This window comes from Macaca fascicularis, chromosome 1 (assembly GCF_037993035.2).
Source record: "Macaca fascicularis isolate 582-1 chromosome 1, T2T-MFA8v1.1".
NCBI lineage: Eukaryota > Metazoa > Chordata > Mammalia > Primates > Cercopithecidae > Macaca > Macaca fascicularis.
Window position 1 is genome coordinate 182,550,999 of NC_088375.1, and position 19,031 is coordinate 182,570,029.

At 41.0% G+C, this 19,031-nt stretch overlaps 1 protein-coding gene and 2 pseudogenes across 3 annotated transcripts in view; 1 reads left to right on the forward strand and 2 right to left on the reverse strand.

The window, feature by feature from the left end:
• The window catches only part of ZFYVE9 (zinc finger FYVE-type containing 9), a 203,517-nt gene that overhangs the window by 170,301 nt on the left and 14,185 nt on the right, over positions 1-19,031 (reverse strand). The gene's annotated exons all lie outside the window — the stretch shown is intronic.
• LOC141408054 (phosducin-like protein 3 pseudogene) lies at positions 2,442-3,533 on the reverse strand (annotated as a pseudogene).
• LOC102145585 (transformer-2 protein homolog alpha pseudogene) lies at positions 13,707-14,249 on the forward strand (annotated as a pseudogene).

Sequence of the window (19,031 nt, forward strand, 5' to 3'; positions counted from 1 at the left end):
ATTCTTTTTTTGTTTTGTTTAGCTTAGAGATAAGGTCTCAGTATGCTGCCCAGGCTGGTCTTGAACTCCTGAGCTCAAGCAATCCTTCCCCTTGTCCTCCCAAAGTGCTAGGATTACAGGCATGAGCCACAATGCCCAGACTTTGTTTTGTTTTTGAGATGGGGTCTTGCTATGTTGTCCAGGCTGGTCTCTAACTCCTGGCCTCAGGTGATCCCTCCTCCTCAACCTCCCAAGTAGCTGGGATTATAGGTCACCACACTCAGTTTCTAATTCTTTTACACTGAACATTAGTAGCTATTTAAATCTAAAGGATGGTAATCTGGAATAATCGTCCTGGATAGTCAAGGAAGAATTTGTTTCTTTGCTGTTACATTAAGTATCCGATTCAGGACTCACCCCTGCCCCGACCCCCCTGACTCCGCCTCCAGCCATCCAAAAATGGAAAAGGCTGACTTCAAAATTATTTTCCCGGCCGGACGCAGTGGCTCACGCCTGTAATCCTTGAACTTTGGGAGGCCAAGGTGGATGGATCACCTGAGGTCAGGAGTTCAAGACCAGCCTGGTCAACATGAGGAAATCCCATCTCTACTAAAAAAAAAAAAAAAAAAAAAAAAAAAAAAAAAAAAAATTAGCTGGACTTGGTGGCAAGTGCCTGTACTCCCAGCTACTTGGGAGGCTGAGACAGAAGAATCACTTGAACCCGGGGGGCAGAGGTTGTAGTGAGCCAAGCATGCCACTGCACTCCAGCAAGAAGTGTGAAACTCCATCTCAAAAATAAATAAATAAATAATAATTTTCCTGAAAGCTTTTTAAGTAGTAGGTCACAAAAAAATATCATGCTGACCTGGTTATTCTAAAAATACTACAAATAATATTTGGGCAAAAGTAACACTTTCTCCAACACCATCCTAAGCAAACTGTAGTAAGAACACCATGCCAGGGAGGCATCCACACTTGTCATTAAAGAAATGCCAAAAGGACAAATAGAACCATGAAATGACCTAGTTTAAAGCTGCCAGCTAAAAAGGTGAACTATATCAAATCACCTGTCCGTTGTGTGAATGTACAACATGACTCCATGATGTCCTCTCTGCAGCCCTACTCTACCTTACTGTGTCTTTTAAAAATCATTTTTATAAAAAGAAAAGCTCGGCCGGGTGTGATGGCTCACACCTATAATCCCAACACTTTGGGAGGCCAAGGTGGGTGGATCACGAGGTCAGGAGATTGAGACCATCCTGGCTAACACAGTGAAACCCCGTCTCTACTAAAAATACAAAAACAAAAATTAGCCAGGTGTGGTGGCGGGCGCCTGTAGTCCCAGCTACTTGGGAGGCTGAGGCAGAAGAATGGCGTGAACCTGGGAGGCAAAGCTTGCAGTGAGCCGAGATCGTGCCACTGCACTCCACCCTGGGCGACACAGCGAGACTCCATCTCAAAAAAAGAAAAGAAAAGCTCTGACAAACTTATACATTAAAGACACAGCCGAGGCTGGACCAGTGGCTCACGCCTATAATCCTAGTACTTCGAGAGGCCGAAGCTGGTGCACTGCATAAGCTCAGGAGTTTGAGACCAGCCTGGGCACCATGGTGAAATCCCGTCTCTACTAAAATACGAAAAAAAATTAGCCGGGTGTGGTGGCACGTGCCTGTAATCCCAGCTACTCGGGAGGCTGAGACAGGAGAATTACTTGAACCCAGGAGGAGGAGGTTGCAATGAGCTGAGATCACAACACTGCACTCCAACCTGTGCTGGACAGAGTGAGATTCCAGCTCAAAAACAAACAAATAAATACATAAATAATTCTGAATAAAATTAATAACTTAAAAGGCAAAAGTACAAACACAGTTCTCAATTTCCTCACATGTTCAATAAAGAAACTGGTCTAGAAAATCTCTTAGTTTCCTATGACTTCTAAAATTGAGTTTGAGTATTCTATTTGTTGGTGGTTGCTGTTCTAATAAGTTACAACAAACATATATCCCAAACATTCATACTCTCCTTAAGTGATTAATTTACTTCCCAACATATACCTTAATTAATTTTGAAACAACCTACTTTACAATATACTCTAAGTGCCTGTGTCCTCTGTCTTTTCAACCTTTCCCTTTTATGGTCTGTAAACATCCTCAACATCTTTTGATAATGAACATTAAAACCTCTCCTTCAACCCTACATTTCCCTCTAATTACTGGCCTTTCACCTTCCTTTCACAGCCACATTCTTTTAAAAGAAAAACATTACTGACCCATCTTCTTACTTTCAATCTACTAAAACTGCTCTACCTAAGGTCATCAATGACTTTCTAATTGCCAATCCTAATAGACACCTTTTTTTAATTATTTATTCACATTTATCTAAAACTAAATTTTTTTATAGTTATATGTCAAAAAATAGTGACTAGGTTTTATGGCTTACTTAAAATATAAATGAGGAAAACAGAAATGTGCCACACCAATAGCTGATTTCAATTTTTTTTAGAGGAAATACTATAATTTAAAAAAAGAGTTCCAAAATATTTAACAGAATTTCCAGCAATGATTATTTCCAAAATGTAAAGATTTGGAACATAATTTGTACAAAACTAAAAACCAGAAGAATTCATTCTTACTTTTTCCTTGTTTAAAAAATACAGACAATTTGTCACAAGAAAGTTTGACATGTGATAGCAGCTGCAGCCCCAGTGACCCTCAGAATCACTGTCCCTCTTCACGGGGACAGAGCATTGCACTGAGGACAGCAATACATCTTTGATTGGCTTCTTAGTGTTTTCCTCCAGGTCCGTCTTAATTGCTCCAGATTCAGACAGTTTTCACTAGAAGAGTTTTCACTGAACAGTTTCAGGTTCATGCTGCCAAACACCAGAGGACCAATAAACTGAGCCTTGATATCTCCAACCAGGTAAACAAATATCATGGGCAGATTTCTATCAGGATAACTGGGTATGCAGGTTGTTGAAATGGCTTTGATAAATTTGACATCAGGAAACTTCCTGGCAATTCCACTGAGGTGCTGATTTATCAGGGCACAGAGGGGAATTCCTTGTTTGTAAAGGTGCAAGATGACCCACAAGCCCTCACCGGCTTTGATAACTTCTTGAACAGAATCCTTCCCTGAGATCTCCAAAACTTCTCCAAATTTATTATTCAGTTTAGTTGCATTCCACTCAGCCAGTCTCTGCCGTCTATACATTTCAATAGCACGCACATCCTCTGCATAAAACTCGTCTTCATGATCCTCCAGCTCTTCCAAAGTCATACCTTCCTATGTTGTCATCACTGACTGCTGGACAATGCGCTGCTACTCTTCTGCCTCCTCTTCCAATTCTTTCAGACTTTCTTTGGGGGGTAAGATGCCCTTTTTGTGTAAGATGTCATTCCATTCAGTGTCTGCATTGCGGTCCTGCATCTTGTTTCCAATCGCTCAAGCCAGTTGTGCTCCCTAATAGACACTTTAAATCCTTCTTATTTAGCCTATCCACAGGAACATTCCTTTTTAAAACTCTCCTCCTCTGCTCCTATAAAAACGTGATAGTTTCTATTGATTTTCCTGTACTTTTCTTTCTGTCTCCTTTTGTGGACTTTATTCCACCGTGTCACTTAAATGTGACCTTTTTTTTTTTTTTGAGACACAGTCTTGCTTTGTTGCGTAAGTTGGAGTGCAGTGGCACAATCTCAGCTCACTGCAACCTCCACCTCCTGGGTTCAAAAGATTCTCCTCCCTCAGCCTCCCAAGTAGCTGGGACTATAGGCGTGCACCACCACGCCCAGCTAATTTTTGTATTTTTAGTAGAGACAGGTTTCACCATGTTAGCCATGCTGGTCTCAAACTCCTGACCTCATGCAATCTGCCCACCTCAGCCTCCCAAAGTGCTGGGATTACATGCATGTGTCACCATGCCCAGCCTTAAATGTGACTTTTATCCAGTCTCATGTTCTCTCTCATGACCTCTTCTCTCTTCACTCTACATGGTTTCACTGGATGATCTCATTCAACCTTGTGGCTTTAACTACTCCCTAACACCTAGCATATCTTCTGCACTCCATCTCCTCATCTAAGCCTGAATGATACACTCCATCATCCAAACCCAGACATTTAAGAACCACTTAACCCACCAATCAATCCTAACAATTCAAACCCTAAATCTCTCTCGTGGCCAGGCACAGTGGCTCACATCTGTAATTGCAGCACTTTGGGAGGCCACAGAGGGAGGAGTGCTTGAGCTCAGGAGTTCAAGACCAGCCTGGGCAAAAAGGGAGACCCCGTCTCTACAAAAAACAAAAAAATTAGCCAGGCATGGTGGCACATGCCTGTGGTCCCAGCTACTCAGGAGGCTGAGGTAGGAAGATTGTCTGGGCCAGAAGGTTGAGGCTCCAATGAGCCATGATCACACCACTGCACTCCAGCCTGGGTAACAGAGCAAGACTCTGTCTCATAAATAAGTAATTATCTCTTGAATCCACCCCTTCCTATCCACTCTACATGTTGCTACTCTAATTTATATTATCTTCCCTGGCTTTGTTTTCTTCAATAGTTTCCCCCAATGATAACCCTGTATCCATTCTGGCCCTTGTCCAACCCATCTGCTACACAGACAACAAAATAATCTTTCTAAAAGCCCAAATAGGCTGGGCGAGGTGGCTCATACCTGTAATCCTAGCACTTTGGGAGGCTGAGGCAGGTGGATCACAAGGTCAGGAGTTTGCAATCAGCCTGGCTAATACAGTGAAACCCTGTCTCCACTAAAAATACAGAAATTAGCCAGGTGTGGTGGCAGGCGCCTGTGGTCCCAGCTACTCAGGAGGCTGAGACAGGAGAATCACTTGAGCCCGGAAGGTGGAGGTTACAGTGAGCCAAGATCGCGCCACTGCACTCCAGCCTGGGTGACAGAGCGAGACTCTGTCTCAAAAACAAACAAAAAAAAGCCCAGATATGCCCAAGTAGCCTAAAGTGTCATCATTTCCGTCAAGCTTTCCTTGATCTCTCCAGATGGAATTGATCATCTTCACAGAATTCGGTGTATTTACTCATTTACATATTTGCCTTCCCAACTAGTCCTCTAATTCCTTGATGGCACAGATGTCTTATTCCTTTTTCTATATCTAGCACTTAAACATGGTCTTGAGAGAGTACATGGGTCATGTATTGGACAGATCTCCCAGACAGAAAATCAACAAAGAAACATCGGACTTGGGCCGGGTGCGGTGGCTCATGCCTGTAATCCCAGCACTTTGGGAGGCTAAGGTGGGTGGATCATGAGGTCAGGAGTTCAAGACCAGCCTGGCCAAGATGATGAAACTTCATTTCTATTAAAAAATATAAAAATTAGCCAGGCGTGGTGGCTCATCCATGTAATCCCAGCTACTCGGAAGGCTGAGGCAAAAGAAGTGCTTAAACCTGGGAGGCAGACGTTGTGGTGAGCCGAGATCGTGCCATTGCACTCCAGCCTGGGCGACAAGAGCGAGACACCATCTCAAAAAAAAAAAGAAACATCGGACTTAATCTGCACTATAGAACACCTGGACCTAATAGATATTTACAGAAAATTTCATCCAATAACTGCAGAATACATATTTTTATCTTCAGCACGTGGATCGTTCTCAAGCAGAGACCATATGTTAGGTGACAAACAAGCCTTAAAACATTCAAAAAACATGGAAATAATATCAGGCATCTTCTCTGACCACAAGGGAATAAAATTACACATCAATAACAGGAGGAATTTTGGAAACTATATAAACACATGGAAATTAAACAATATACACCTGAATGGCCAGTAAGGAAATTGAACATTTTATTGAAACAAATAATAATGAAAACACAACATGCCAAAATCTATCGGATACAGCAAAAGCAGTACTGAGAGGGAAATTTATAGCTATAAGTGCCTACATCAAAAAAGAAAAACCTTCAAATAAATAACCTAATGACAAATCTTAAATAACTAGAAAAGCAAGAGTAAACCAAACCCAAAATTAGAAGAAGTAATAGAGATCAGAGAATAAATGAATTTGAAAATTAAAAAAAGGAAAAAAGAAAGAAATGAACTTGAAATGAAAATAATACAAAAGAGCAATGAAACAAATGTCAGTTTCTTTGAAAAGATAAATAAAATTGACAAACCTTTAGCCAAACTAAGAAAAAAAGAGAGAAGACTCAAACGAAAACAGAGATGAAAAAGGAGACATTATTACTGATACCACAGAAATTCAAAGGATCATGAGCGGCTACTATGAGCAACTATATGCCAGCAAATTAGAGTAAACGGGTCAATAAGTGTTGTTAAATGAATAAATGGTGCAATGGATCTACAAATAATAGTATGTTCATAAATTAATGTTGTAAAAACTAAGAGGAAACAATTATTATAGCTTAGAATTATCTGACAAGACGTCCCGAAAAGCTTTGAACTGAATATTAAACAAGGATAGGAAGAATTTTTTTTAAAACAGCAATAAATTTTTTCAAAATCTTCTTAAGTAAAATCTGCAAAAGGTCAAAACGAATTACTGGCTGTTTCAATGTATATAACTGTTACATCATACAACAAAAATATATTTCTGCAGGAAAAAAATTGAGGTTTACTGATTGACGAATCCATTCAAAAAACATATTAGCTTACTATAGGCCTAGATCAAGTTGAAAATAAGAGGACAGCAAGGAGTTAGGGTACAAATACTTCATAATAGCAAGTTTTGGGGTCAAATCTCATTACAACATAATTACAATAAAAATCTCCACATAATTCATATTTTTATAAATATTCACTCAACCAATACTTGAGCACCTGGATACTGTGTTCCTTGAACAATCAAGGGTACAGATTAAGCCCTCTACTATTATAACATTTTAAAATAATTAAGTCAGTTAAACACTCAGTGGAGTTTATCTAACAAGGTTGTTGAATTTGAGTATAAGCACTGGAGATGAAAGAGCAAGTAAACAGGCAAAACCTGAGCCCTCAGAGATTACATTCTAATGGATGGAAATGAATGATAAACAAGATAAACGTAAAATATATGATATGCTAGATGATGTGTTAAGATGAAAAATAAAGAAAGGGAAAGGAAAATTTGAAGGTTACAAATTTATTTTATTTTATTCAGACAGTGTCTCGCTCTGTCACCCAGGCTGGAGAGCAGTGGCACAATCATGGTTCATGGCAGCCTCGACCACCTAGGCTTAGGTGAACCTCACATCTCAGCCTCCCAAGCTGGGAGTGCAGGCGTGTACCACCACGCCTGGCTAGTTTTTTCTATTTTTTGTAGAGATTGAGTTTTACCATGTTACCCATGCTGGTCTCAAACTCCTGGGCTCAAGCAATCTGCCTGCCTCTGCCTCCCAAAGTGCTAGGATTATAGGCCTGAGTCACAGCACTCGGCTGGGGGTCATAATAAGGCAGCCAGAGAAAGTCTCACTGAGTCACATCAAGATCTGGAAGTCAGGGAGTAATCTCGAGAATTCAGAGGAAGGTAGTTAAAAACAGAGGGACAGCAAGAACAAAGCACAGATTAAGGGAGGCAAAGAGTAGCAGATGATGAAGGAGTTTCCAGGGGGGTCAGATTAGGGTTGGCCAACTGCCACTTATTTCCAGCAAAAATCAATACAGCAAAATTTCAATACATTAAAAGAAACCTGATGCCTCATCTAGAATTTGCTTTTAAAGAATCTAACCTGGCTAGGTGTAGCTCACACCTGTAATCCTAGTACTCTGGGAGGCTGAGCACAAGGTATTGCTTGATCCCAGGAGTTCGAGACCAGCCTGGACAACATAGGAAGACCCTGTCTCTACAAAATAGTAAAAAATTAGCCGGGCACGGTGGTGTGTCCCTGTGGTCCCAGCTACTTGGGAGGCTGAGATGGGAGGCTTGTTTGAGCCTGTGGTCAAGGCCACAGTGAGCCACAATTGAGCCACTGCACTCCAGCCTGGGCTACAGAGCAAGACCCTGTTGCTAAAAAAAAAAAAAAAAGGGGGGCCAAGCACAGTGGCACATGCCTGTAATCTTAGCACTTTGGGAGGCCAAGGCAGGCAATCACCTGAGGTCAGGAGTTCAAGACCAGCTGACCAACAGGGTGAAACCCTGTCTCTACTGAAAATACAAAATCTAGCCGGGTGTGGTGGCGTGCACCTGTAGTGCCAGCAACTCAGGAGGCTGAAATGGGACAATTGCTTGAACCTGAGCAGCGGAGGATGCAGTGAGCTGAGATCACACCATTGCACTCCAGCCTAGATGACAAAGAGAGAGACGAAGAGGAAGAGGAAGAAGAAGGAAGAAGGAAGAAGAGGAGGACGAAGAGGAGGAATCTAATCTGTAACACAAACTTGTTTATATTTTCAAATTTGCTTTATGACAGATTTTAATGAGTTTTCTTAAATAATGAGTATACTAAAAGAAAGCAGTCCCTCTTCACTCCCAAGGAAGCCCCAAATTTCACACAGAAACCACTCTATGATCTACACAATGACAAAATGCATATAATACTATAATGCAACTTACTTCTAACTCCTTTCAAGAGCCTGCTGAAAATATTTCACTAATCCTAAATTTATTTTCCTCTTCTCCAAAAAGCTACAGAAGCAAAGATTTTTGCTGCAAGCATCTCACAGGATCTAAATGTTCCAAAGATCAACTGTGATTCTGCTGTCTGCATGCTGAGAGGTCATTGCTTTGGACCTGGTATCATAAAGGCTCTCTTAAAGTTATCTTTAGTTCATCTGCTTGTTGCTGTGACTTTGTTTGGATATGCAGAATCAAAAGTATTACTGTACTCTTTATTGGCTTCACATCAAAATTAAAGCACTGACAGTTGATGATTCGTATGTGCTTTCTGATGAGGTGCTTCTGAGAAGTGGGTGTCCTGTAACCAACATGTGGCAAGATTTTTATATGTTTTTGTACTCTACAAGTGACTGTGGCATCATTTCTCAGGGTAAAAGGGTAGGTTATTTTTAGATCTATGCTAATATTCACCTCTAGAACATGACCAAGGCGACGATTCATATGTATCTCATGTGCTCTAAGTGAGACGGGTCTTCATGGCAACCTGCAGTTTCATTTATCCATCCAAGGCAGGCAAAATCACTAGCTTCTCCCACTTACCAAGACTACTATTGAAACATTATCAAGTGCTTGAAATCATGCTTCAAAGCTTAAAACGTATTTTTCTTATTTATCCACCAAGATTGATGAGGTCAAGGAAGCACCTAACATTAGATCATTGCACATCCTATGCCTCATTTTATCTTCAACGGGAAACAGAAGGTGAGCTATGTAATGTGATGCACAGAGCAACTGCAGTAGCCTGAGGACTTAGGAACAAGAGGCCTAAATTATAGCAATCCTGACAATGGCAGAGTTCTTACTGATATCATGTGTTTGTATTAATCTGCAACTTTAATAAAGCAGACATTTCTTTTTATGACTCCTTTTGAAAAATGTTTTTAATTATATTGGAATCATATTCAATACATAATTTTTCTTAAGCTAAAGGGAATTATTTTTTATAAAGATCAATTGCTACATTTTTTTAAAAAGATTTGTTCAGAGTAAAGAAGTATGAAAGGCAAGCCTTAAAACTTTTTTTTTTCTTTTCTTAAGATCTGGTGTCACCCAAGCTGGAGTGCAATGGCATTATCACAGCTACTGCAGCCTTGACCTCCCCAGGCTCGGGTGATCCTCCCACCTCAGCCTCCAGCTGGGACTACAGGTGCGTATTACCATGCCTGACTTTTTTGTTTTTTGTAGAGATGGGACCAGATGTTGTCCAGGCTGGTCTTGAACCCCTGGTCTCAAGCAATGCTCCCACCTTGGCCTCCTCACACTGGGATTACAGGCATGAGCTACCGCACCCAGCCTAAAACTTTTTGTTTTTAATCATCAGGGTAGAATTAGTACATATGAGCAAACAATAAAGTGTTCAGATGAAAAACCATGAAGGGTACAGATTAAGCACTGTATTATTAAAACATTTTTAAATGATTAGATCAGTTAAACACTCAATAGTTTATCTAACCAGGTTGTTGAATTTATAAAAACTTTTAAACAGGCTAGGTAATCTTATGAGGTAAAGTTCAGGTTGCAACATTCAAAGAAAAAATGGGATGAGTTCAGATTACTCCAGTGATTCTCAAAGTGTAGTCCACAGACTCATGGGAATCCACATCTTAGTATGTATGCCCTTTTCACCATGCTGACAACTGGAGCGAAAGTGCAATAGCAATGATGGGTAGGACTGCTTGCACTTTAGCACCAATCAAGGCAGCAATACCAAACTATACTGGTAGTCTTATTCTTCACTGCCATGCACTCTCAGTTGTTCTAAAATGTCAGTTTCACTTGATTGATGAAGCAATAAAAATTATTAACTTTGTTAAATCTCAACTCTTGAGAAAAGTCTTTTTAATATTCTGTGTGACAAAATGGAAATATGAAGAAGGCACTTCTACTGCATACTAAAGTGTGACAGTATGCAAACTCACCCCTTTTTCCACATAACTATTGTTACTTCAAAGAAAAGAGGGCATTAAAACAGAACACGAATAGCAGAAGGAGATTCAAAGAAGAGGAGCTAAGTAGGATACAAGGTATGATTCCAATCCTCCAATAATTGATGACACAGTCTAGAAGACAAAGTTTGCTATTATTATTTATATGCCCATCTCTTCAATGATTGTTCTGACAATTTCAATCACTTTGCTATGTTCTAGGAACTATGCTGACCACTAACTATTGAAATCGACCTGAAATAGTAAACTTTTCTGCCAGAAGAATCCAGAGTTCTAAGCCAATGGTTCTAAACTCTTAATAGCAAAACCTCTATTAACTGCAGAATCCCAGTAGGAGCTCACAGGAAAGTGCTCTGATTGAAGCAGCATATAGAAAAGTTCAGATACACACATTCCATAAACTTGCCTTCTATCTCCCATTTACCTATTCTCAATGGTGATTCTGCAGGCCATGTAATTCAATCATATTTTTCCCCAGGTCTCAACTGATTTATTCTGTTCCCTTCTATACACACACATGCATGTACACATGCAGGTACACACACAACACTCCCTCACAGACTGTTCAGGGGTCCCATTATCCTTCCCCTTCATTTCTCTAATTCATATTGAAAGATCTCAATGAGGCCCCTCCACCAAATCACTTGCCTTTTTCTAATGATCTTTCTTTCTTGTCTAATTACACTGATAGTTCCTCCAAAAATGGTGAAGGTGGACATTTTCTTTTGTTTCTGACTTAAATAAAAATTCTTTCAGTATTTCACCATTAAGCCTGATACGAGTTTTTTATTATATTTATATAATTAAAAACAAGACAGGCAGTGGTTCCTTAACATTATTGTTACTATTATTCAATACCAGCCTACTCTCTGGATTTCTTTTTTTTATTGTGGTAAATATACATATTTACTGTTTTAGCTATTTTTAAAAGTGTGCAATTTCATGGCATTAAATATATCCACACAGTTGTGCAACCACCACCTCCATCCATCTTCAGAACTTTTTCATCTCCCCAAACTGAAACTCTCTACGTAATAAACAGTGATTCCCCATTTCCCCTTCCCCACAGCTTCTGACAGCCACCATTCTGCTTTGTCTCTACAAACTTCCCAATCATATTATTTTATTGCTAAGATTCTCAAATCCTGAAAGGCTGAGTCATTTTTCCAAGATCACCCAGCTGATTACTGGCAGATAAAAGCCAAAAGCAAGCACTTACTTAGAAGTGAAAGCAGCAATCATCTACAGCCAAATAGCTTCATTTCCTTTTCTGCTTCAATGCCTTGTTAGCCTTGGTCTGGTGGGTATCTGCAAAGGATGGATGGATGGATGGATGGATGGATGGACGGATGGACGGACGGACGGATGAACAGACAGACAGACAGATGTATAAAGATATATACTCATTGTCAGCTGGGCCAGTGGCTCATGCCTGTAATCTCAACACTTTGGGAGGCTGAGGCGGGCGGATCACTGGAGGTCAGGAGTTCAAGACCAGCCTGGCCAATGTGGTAAAACCCCGTCTCTACTAAAAATACAAAAATCAGCTGGACATGGTGGTGCATGCCTGTAATCCCAGCTACTCGGGAGGCTAAGGCAGCAGAATCACTTGAACCTGGGAGGTGGAGGTTGCAGTGAGCCAAGATCGTGCCACTGTACTCCAGCCTGGGCTACAGAATGATACTCCAACTAAAAAAAAAAAAAGATATACACTCATTGTGTCTTAAGCAATAAATGTAGAAATTCAGTCTGGCAACATGGTGAAAATCCGTCTCTACAAAAAAAAAAACCAACAAAATTAGCTGGGTGTGGTGGTGTGTACCGATAGTCCCAGCTACTGGGGAGACCGAGGTGGAAAGATGGCTTGAGCCTAGGAGGCAGGGGTTGCAGTGAGCAGTGATTGAGCCACTATGCTCCAGCCTGGGCAACAGTGAGACTCTGTCTTAAAAAAAAAAAAAAAAAGTAGAAATGTGGGTCATATTCAATATGGTCAATTTCTAACAGGCTGAACAGTGTTGACTATAAATATCTATCCATCTGAAGGCACACTGCAAGTGGGATGGCCTACAGCTTGATTCTTGGACTTATCCTATTTAACATTTTTTTAAAAATAATTTAGATGAGGTCTCACTATGTTGCCCACACTGGTCTTGAACTCCTGGGCTCAACTGATCCTCCCAAAGTGCTGGGATTACAGATGTGAGCCACCGCACCTGGTCCTGTTTAACATTTTTATTAATGATTTGGATGTGGCCATTTACGGTACAATGAAATATGTGATGGAGATAAAGAAAATTATGACAGCTGAATCTGCTGGATCAAAGAATCAGTATTCGAAAGATCTAACCAAATTAGAATATTAGAATACTAAACTAAATCATCTCTTACAGACCTAAACTAAAAGAAAATTAATAAATAAAAATAAAATAGGTCAGCACCATTTTGCTGGAGCCTGCAACCGAGTGGGAGTGGAGTGGAGCGGCCATTGTTGCCAACTCTTTCCTCTCTCCCACAGTTCGGTCAGTGGGTCGATTAGGCCATCAGCCCTTGAGCCAAGACTTATCTCTTATTTAGTTTTGGGGAGCGCCTCATTGACATAAGTGATGTAGAGAAGAACAACTTCAAGGGCATAATGTTCATGAAGAAATTGAAGAGCTTTTTCCAAGAATGCGGAAGATAAATCAAGATAAAAGAAGGCTAATGTAAAGTATTACAGATCAGAAAGTTAAAATTGAATGGGGGAAAAATTAAACAAAAGATTGGTCGGATAGAAGCACTTGAATTTTTTTTAAGGCTATTTTGAATTGTTTGAATTGGGGAAGAATACACAAAGTACAAAAAGCGAAAAACTCAAGAATGAAGAGAAGTAGAAAGTAAGAGTGAAGTAGAATTAAAAGAATCTGGAAGAATAAATGGATCCTAGATTAAGTAAATGAGTCTCACTCTCAGTCAAAATCTCCAACAGGAACTCCTGCTCATGTAAAATTGGAGAGACGGTCAGGATCTCACAGTCCTTCAAGTGTTTCCAAACACTCTGAATCCCATTCTCTATCAAGATCAAAATCAACGTTGAGGTCAAGGAGGCATTCTCATCGACGTTATACACTCGATCCAGATCCCACTCTCTGACAGGAGATGATCTTGAAGTAGATCATATACACCAGAATACTGGCAGTGAAGGAGCCAAAGTCATTCTCCAATGTCTAACCAGAGAAGACATACTGGCAGAAGGGCAAATTCAGATCCCAACACTTGCCTTGGAGTGTCTGGCCTTAGTTTGTACATAACAGAGAGAGATCTTCGTGAAGTATGTTCTCGATATGGACCTTTGAATGGTGCCAATGTGGTTTAAAATCAACAAACTGGGTGATGTCGAGGATTTGTTTGTATATTTTGAGAGAATAGATGACTCAAAGGAGGCTACGGTAAGGGCAAATAGAACGGAGCTGGATGATAGAAGAAATTCGGGTAGATTATTCTATAACCAAGAGAAGGCACACACTTAACACTGGGCATCTACACGGGCAGAACAACTCATAGTGGTGGTGGTGGAGGTGGTGGTAAAGGTGGCAGTGAAGACGGTGGCAGACGTTCAGATTCTCACTATGATAGCGGGTATGATTGTGGATATGACAGACATGAAGACTATGATTATCAGTACAGAAGATAATCACCTTCTCCTTATTATAGTCAATACAGATCACAATCAAGATCTCATTCCTACAGCCCAAGACACTATTGACAATGAAATGGTTGCAATGAAGGACTTTTTTTCTTCTTTATTTTCTTTTTTCTATCTCTTTTTTTTTTTTTAATTCTGGATTTCCCCAAGCTTCTGATTCTTCCCACTCTTTAAAAAAAAAAAAAAAAAAAAAAATTGGTTTATTTAGTATCTACATTATACTCCTAAAGATGTAACTGTTGTCATTTTGAGTAAACATCTTGAGTAGAAGAGGAACCCTAGTGTTATGCTTCGTAAATTTTCTTTTTTTGCTTTTACTAAGAAAAACTCCTAGCTAATCAAGTAAGAAATTATCTTTTTAAAGCTTCTTTTGTGTTAGATATTGTATTAGAGATCCACATTTAGGAAGAACTCCTTTTTAAACTTTCTTTTGAGGAAGACAGTAACACATGAAGTAGTTCAGTCATGTCATGTTTTCTTTTACAGCTCTTTTACAGTCAAGTAGTTAAGTGCAGAAAATTTGAAGCTGTAAAAGAAAACACTTGGACATTTCTTTTGAAGAATGGAATTTTTGAGCCCTAAAAATTAAGTCATTTTTTAGAGATGAAAAACTTGTGGATTCCTATAAAACATGTATTTAAAATACGTCTGTTAAAACCCTGGCTGGGCGCAGTGGCTCACGCCTGTAATCCCAGCACTTTGGGAGGCTGAGGCGGGCAGATCACGAGGTCAGGAGATCAAGGCCATTCTGGCTAACACAGTGAAACCCCGACTCTACTAAAAATACAAAAAAATTAGCGGACGTGGTGGCAGGTGCCTGTAGTCCCAGTTACTCGGAAGGCTGGGGCAGGAGAATAGCGTGAACCTGGGAGGTGGAGCTTTCAGTGAGTCGAGATGGCGCCACTGCACTCCAGCCTGGGTGACAGAGTGAGACTCCGTCTCAAAAAAAAAAAAAAAAAAAAAAAAGGAAAAAGAAAAACGTCATCAAAATCATCCTAACAATAATACCTAACATTTGCTTATTACATGTGGCAGCCATGGAGGTATGTCGCTGATATCAACCTTTATGAAATAACTTTCCAACAAGCTTCTAGGTGCACAGTTAGCTGACAGCCTCCTACTGCAGTCCCTTCAGGATGCCCAGCTTTCAAGCTGAAGTCACACTCTTCCTGGGCAGCCCCACCCAATGACTGCTCATAACATAGGAACTAAGGCCTGGCATTTCTGTCCAATGCAGGACTCCTTTAATGAACAATTTTTGTTTGAGTCTTCACTGTGTTGTCTGAAACTCTGTCAGACCTGCATCTCACTCTGAGACTCTCCCTGACAATTGTGCCCCCTCTCCTTTTCCTTTCACAGAAGTCCTCTCCTACCTCATGTATCTCTTATATTCCTGTCTCAGCAGCTGCTTCCTGAAGGACTCAAACTGGCACAGCTGGTACCAGAAATTGATTGAGAAAGCAGAAGGTAAGACAGGGCTTAGGAACTAGGTAACTTATTGCCTGACTGACAATGAAGATCTCATCCCAGGTAGTACGTGAGGCATGAGAGGCCCTGACACAAGCTGGTGGCCCAACTGTTAACACACAAGTTGTGACTTGGAAGAATGTTCCCAGAGATGAACACTCAAACTGGTATAAACATTCAGATATTTGGGAAGGGGAACACAAAATATACAAGAACAATAGAGTTGGCTAGCTGTTAGACTGCCCTGGCTCCCTAGAAAGCAGCTAACAAACTGAAAGCTAAGTGTGAAGGCCAGAGGGCTCTTTAACAGCTCACAAACAGGTCCTTATCACCTACCATGGAAGGCAGTAAAAGATGAAGAACAAACTCTGGATGGCTACAGACCACTGCTTCACGATGACTGAATGCTCAGCCAAGGCAGGCTTGTTATGCCAAGGTCAGGATCCTGGTTTAGAAAACCCAGAGGCCTGATAGACAAGTTAGGAGATGGGCCCCCAAAGATTGTCATTTCCAAATCCTTTGAACTCAGGGATGAGTTAGCACTCCCTGCTGTGCAGAAGCACACTTCAGAGGTCTGTCACCTGCAAGGCAACATAGGGGGTCCCTAAGGATCTGTCCCTATCTGTGTTCTTGGATGCCATGATAATAGCTAGTGCTAACCCTGCCAAGGACATCTTGGACCTGATAAGGGAGAACGGAGACTATAATTCCCAAAAGAATGGCAAGAATTACCCAGTATAAGTAAACGAGCAGGACTGGCATAAACCACAGTGCTAGATTTTCAAGGTGCTTAATCAAGAAAGCAGGGACATTAGACTAAGGTCAAGTTTACTGGTTGAAAGGGGGGCTGTCTCAGGATATGAGAATTAACACTGTGGCAGGGACCTGGGAGATGGTGTAAACTTGCTGTCAGGGTGGCTCCTAGGAGTCTGGAGAAAATGATGGCCCAAACTAATTGAGGGTGAAATGACTGAATTGACATAGCAGAGAGCAGTGGACAGGATTAAAAGGCTCAGGAAAGTGGATATGATAGAGTTGTGTACACCACGGGAGGAGAGAAGACCATTCATCAAAGCCATCAGGAATATACTGATGAGAGAGGCACCAGCATCACTAAGAAGCTGAGTGGTGGCACTCCTCTAAAGGAAAGGCTCATTGATAGCAATAGGGGACAGGTAGTGGCACTTAAACACCAGAAGCTAGTGAACCGTTGCCATTATGATTCATGTCGAAAGACAGCCAATAACACTTAACTTTCAGGGAGCCATGGAGATAGTTAAGAGAATATGGTGCAGGCTGGGCACGGTGGCTCATGCCTGTAATCCCAGCACACTCTGGGAGGCTGAGGTGGGTGGATCACCTAAGGTCAGGAGTTCAAGACCAGGCTGGCCAACATAATGAAAACCCCGTCTCTACTGAAAATACAAAAATCAGCCAGGTGTGGTGATGGGCACCTGTCATCCCAACTACTCGGGAGGCTGAGGCAGGAGAATCACTTGAACCCAGGAGGTGGAGGTTGCAGTGAGCCGAGACCGCACCACTGTACTACCGCCTGGGCAACACAGTAAGACCCTGTCTCAAAAAAAAAAAGAAAAAAAGGAAAAAAAGAGAATATGGTGCCATAAGGAAAAAAACAGGTAGTCAAAATCATTGCTGCTTAATGTATATAATCAAAACAAGGCAAGAATTGAATAAGCAGGAGGCTGAAGGTGATTGCACCAATAAAAACCTACCATCCCTTTCCCAGTTCCTGAACCTGGGCCAGTTTTCAGATCTAGACTCATACATACATATGTAAAATTATTCCCAAGTCCATCCCCAAAGGAACCTATGGCCATTTACTCAGGCAACTATAAAGTGGAGAAAGGAAAATACCCATCCCCTGGGTGTAATCAAAACCAAAATTGTGTACTGGGGAGAGATAAAGGCAATGATTAGTGTCACCTTTAAGGATCTCAAAGATTCAAGGGCAGTAGTCCCTAAATATATCCATTTAATTCAAAAGTCTGGCCCCTACAGGAACCAGCTGGATCTACCACAAACTCAAACAAGTAGCAACCATGAACACATTGCCATGCTAGATGCAATATGTTTGTTACAGCAGATAAATATAGCTTTGGGTACATGGCATGCAGCCATTTGTATGGCAAATAAGTTCCTTTCTATCCTAATCAGAAAAGAGGATCAGAAACCGTTCACTTTCATGTGGAACAAACAATAAAATGCATTCATGGTTTTGCTTCAAGGCTGTTAACTTCACTCTATCATAATACAGTCTGCAGAGATCTGGACTCAAAACAGCACATAGATCTATTACGTCAATGATATATGTTGATCTTGTAAGATGAGCAAGAGCTGGCTAGCATAGTGAAGGGCTTGGTGAGGGACATGTGTTCCAAAGAGGGTAAAGAAAAACCCTACAAATATTCAGGGATCTACCATTTCAGTGAAGTTTTAAGAGTCCAGTGGTCGTAATCATGCCAACACATCCCCTCCAAAGCAAAAGACAAATTGCTGCATCTTGCATCCCTGACTACAAAAAAGGAAACACAATGTCTGGTAGGCTCCTTCAGATTCTAGAAGTAACACATTCTATACACAGGAATACCGCTGTGGCCCATATACTGGTTGACATGAAAGGCTGCCAGTTTTGAGTAGGGGCAACAACTCTGCAGCAAGTCCAGGCTGTAGTGCAAGCAATACATATGCTGTTGGAGGTACCAATGGTGGGAAAAGATGCAATGTAGAGTTTATAGCAAGGAAGAGAATCAAAATGCAGGCCCCTAGAGTTCTGCAGGAAAGCCATGCTATTAGAAAAACAGGTCCTGGTGTGCAACTGTGTCCTGTTAAGAGATAGAATGCTTCATCACTGGGTACCATGTGTCCAGACTTTCCATAATGAGCTGCATTCACTAGACTTGCCAGGTCATAAAGCCACGTGAGCACAGCAGCAATCCATTATAAGATAGGAATGGTATATCAAGGATCAAAATGAAACAAAACCAAAGGGCACAACGAGACTGCTATAAGCGGGCAGCCAAGACTTCCCTGGCACCCACCACACAAGCACCCCTTCTTCAGTTCACATCTATAGCTGTTTGGTGTATCCTACATGACCCATTTAAGGAGGAGAAAAAAGCCAAAGTTTTGCTTATAAGTAGGTCAGCTCCGTATGTGAATGCAAACTGAAAAAAACAAGTTCATTAAAGCCACACTTAGGTGTGACCTTGACAATGAAAAGGGAAAATCTTCTTAACAGATAGAACTTTGTGGGGTGCACCTGGTTATGAATTTTATGCAGAAAGAAAAGTGGCCTGGGGTGAGAATATATAGACTTATGGGCAATGGCAAATAGACTGGCCAACTGGTTAGAGG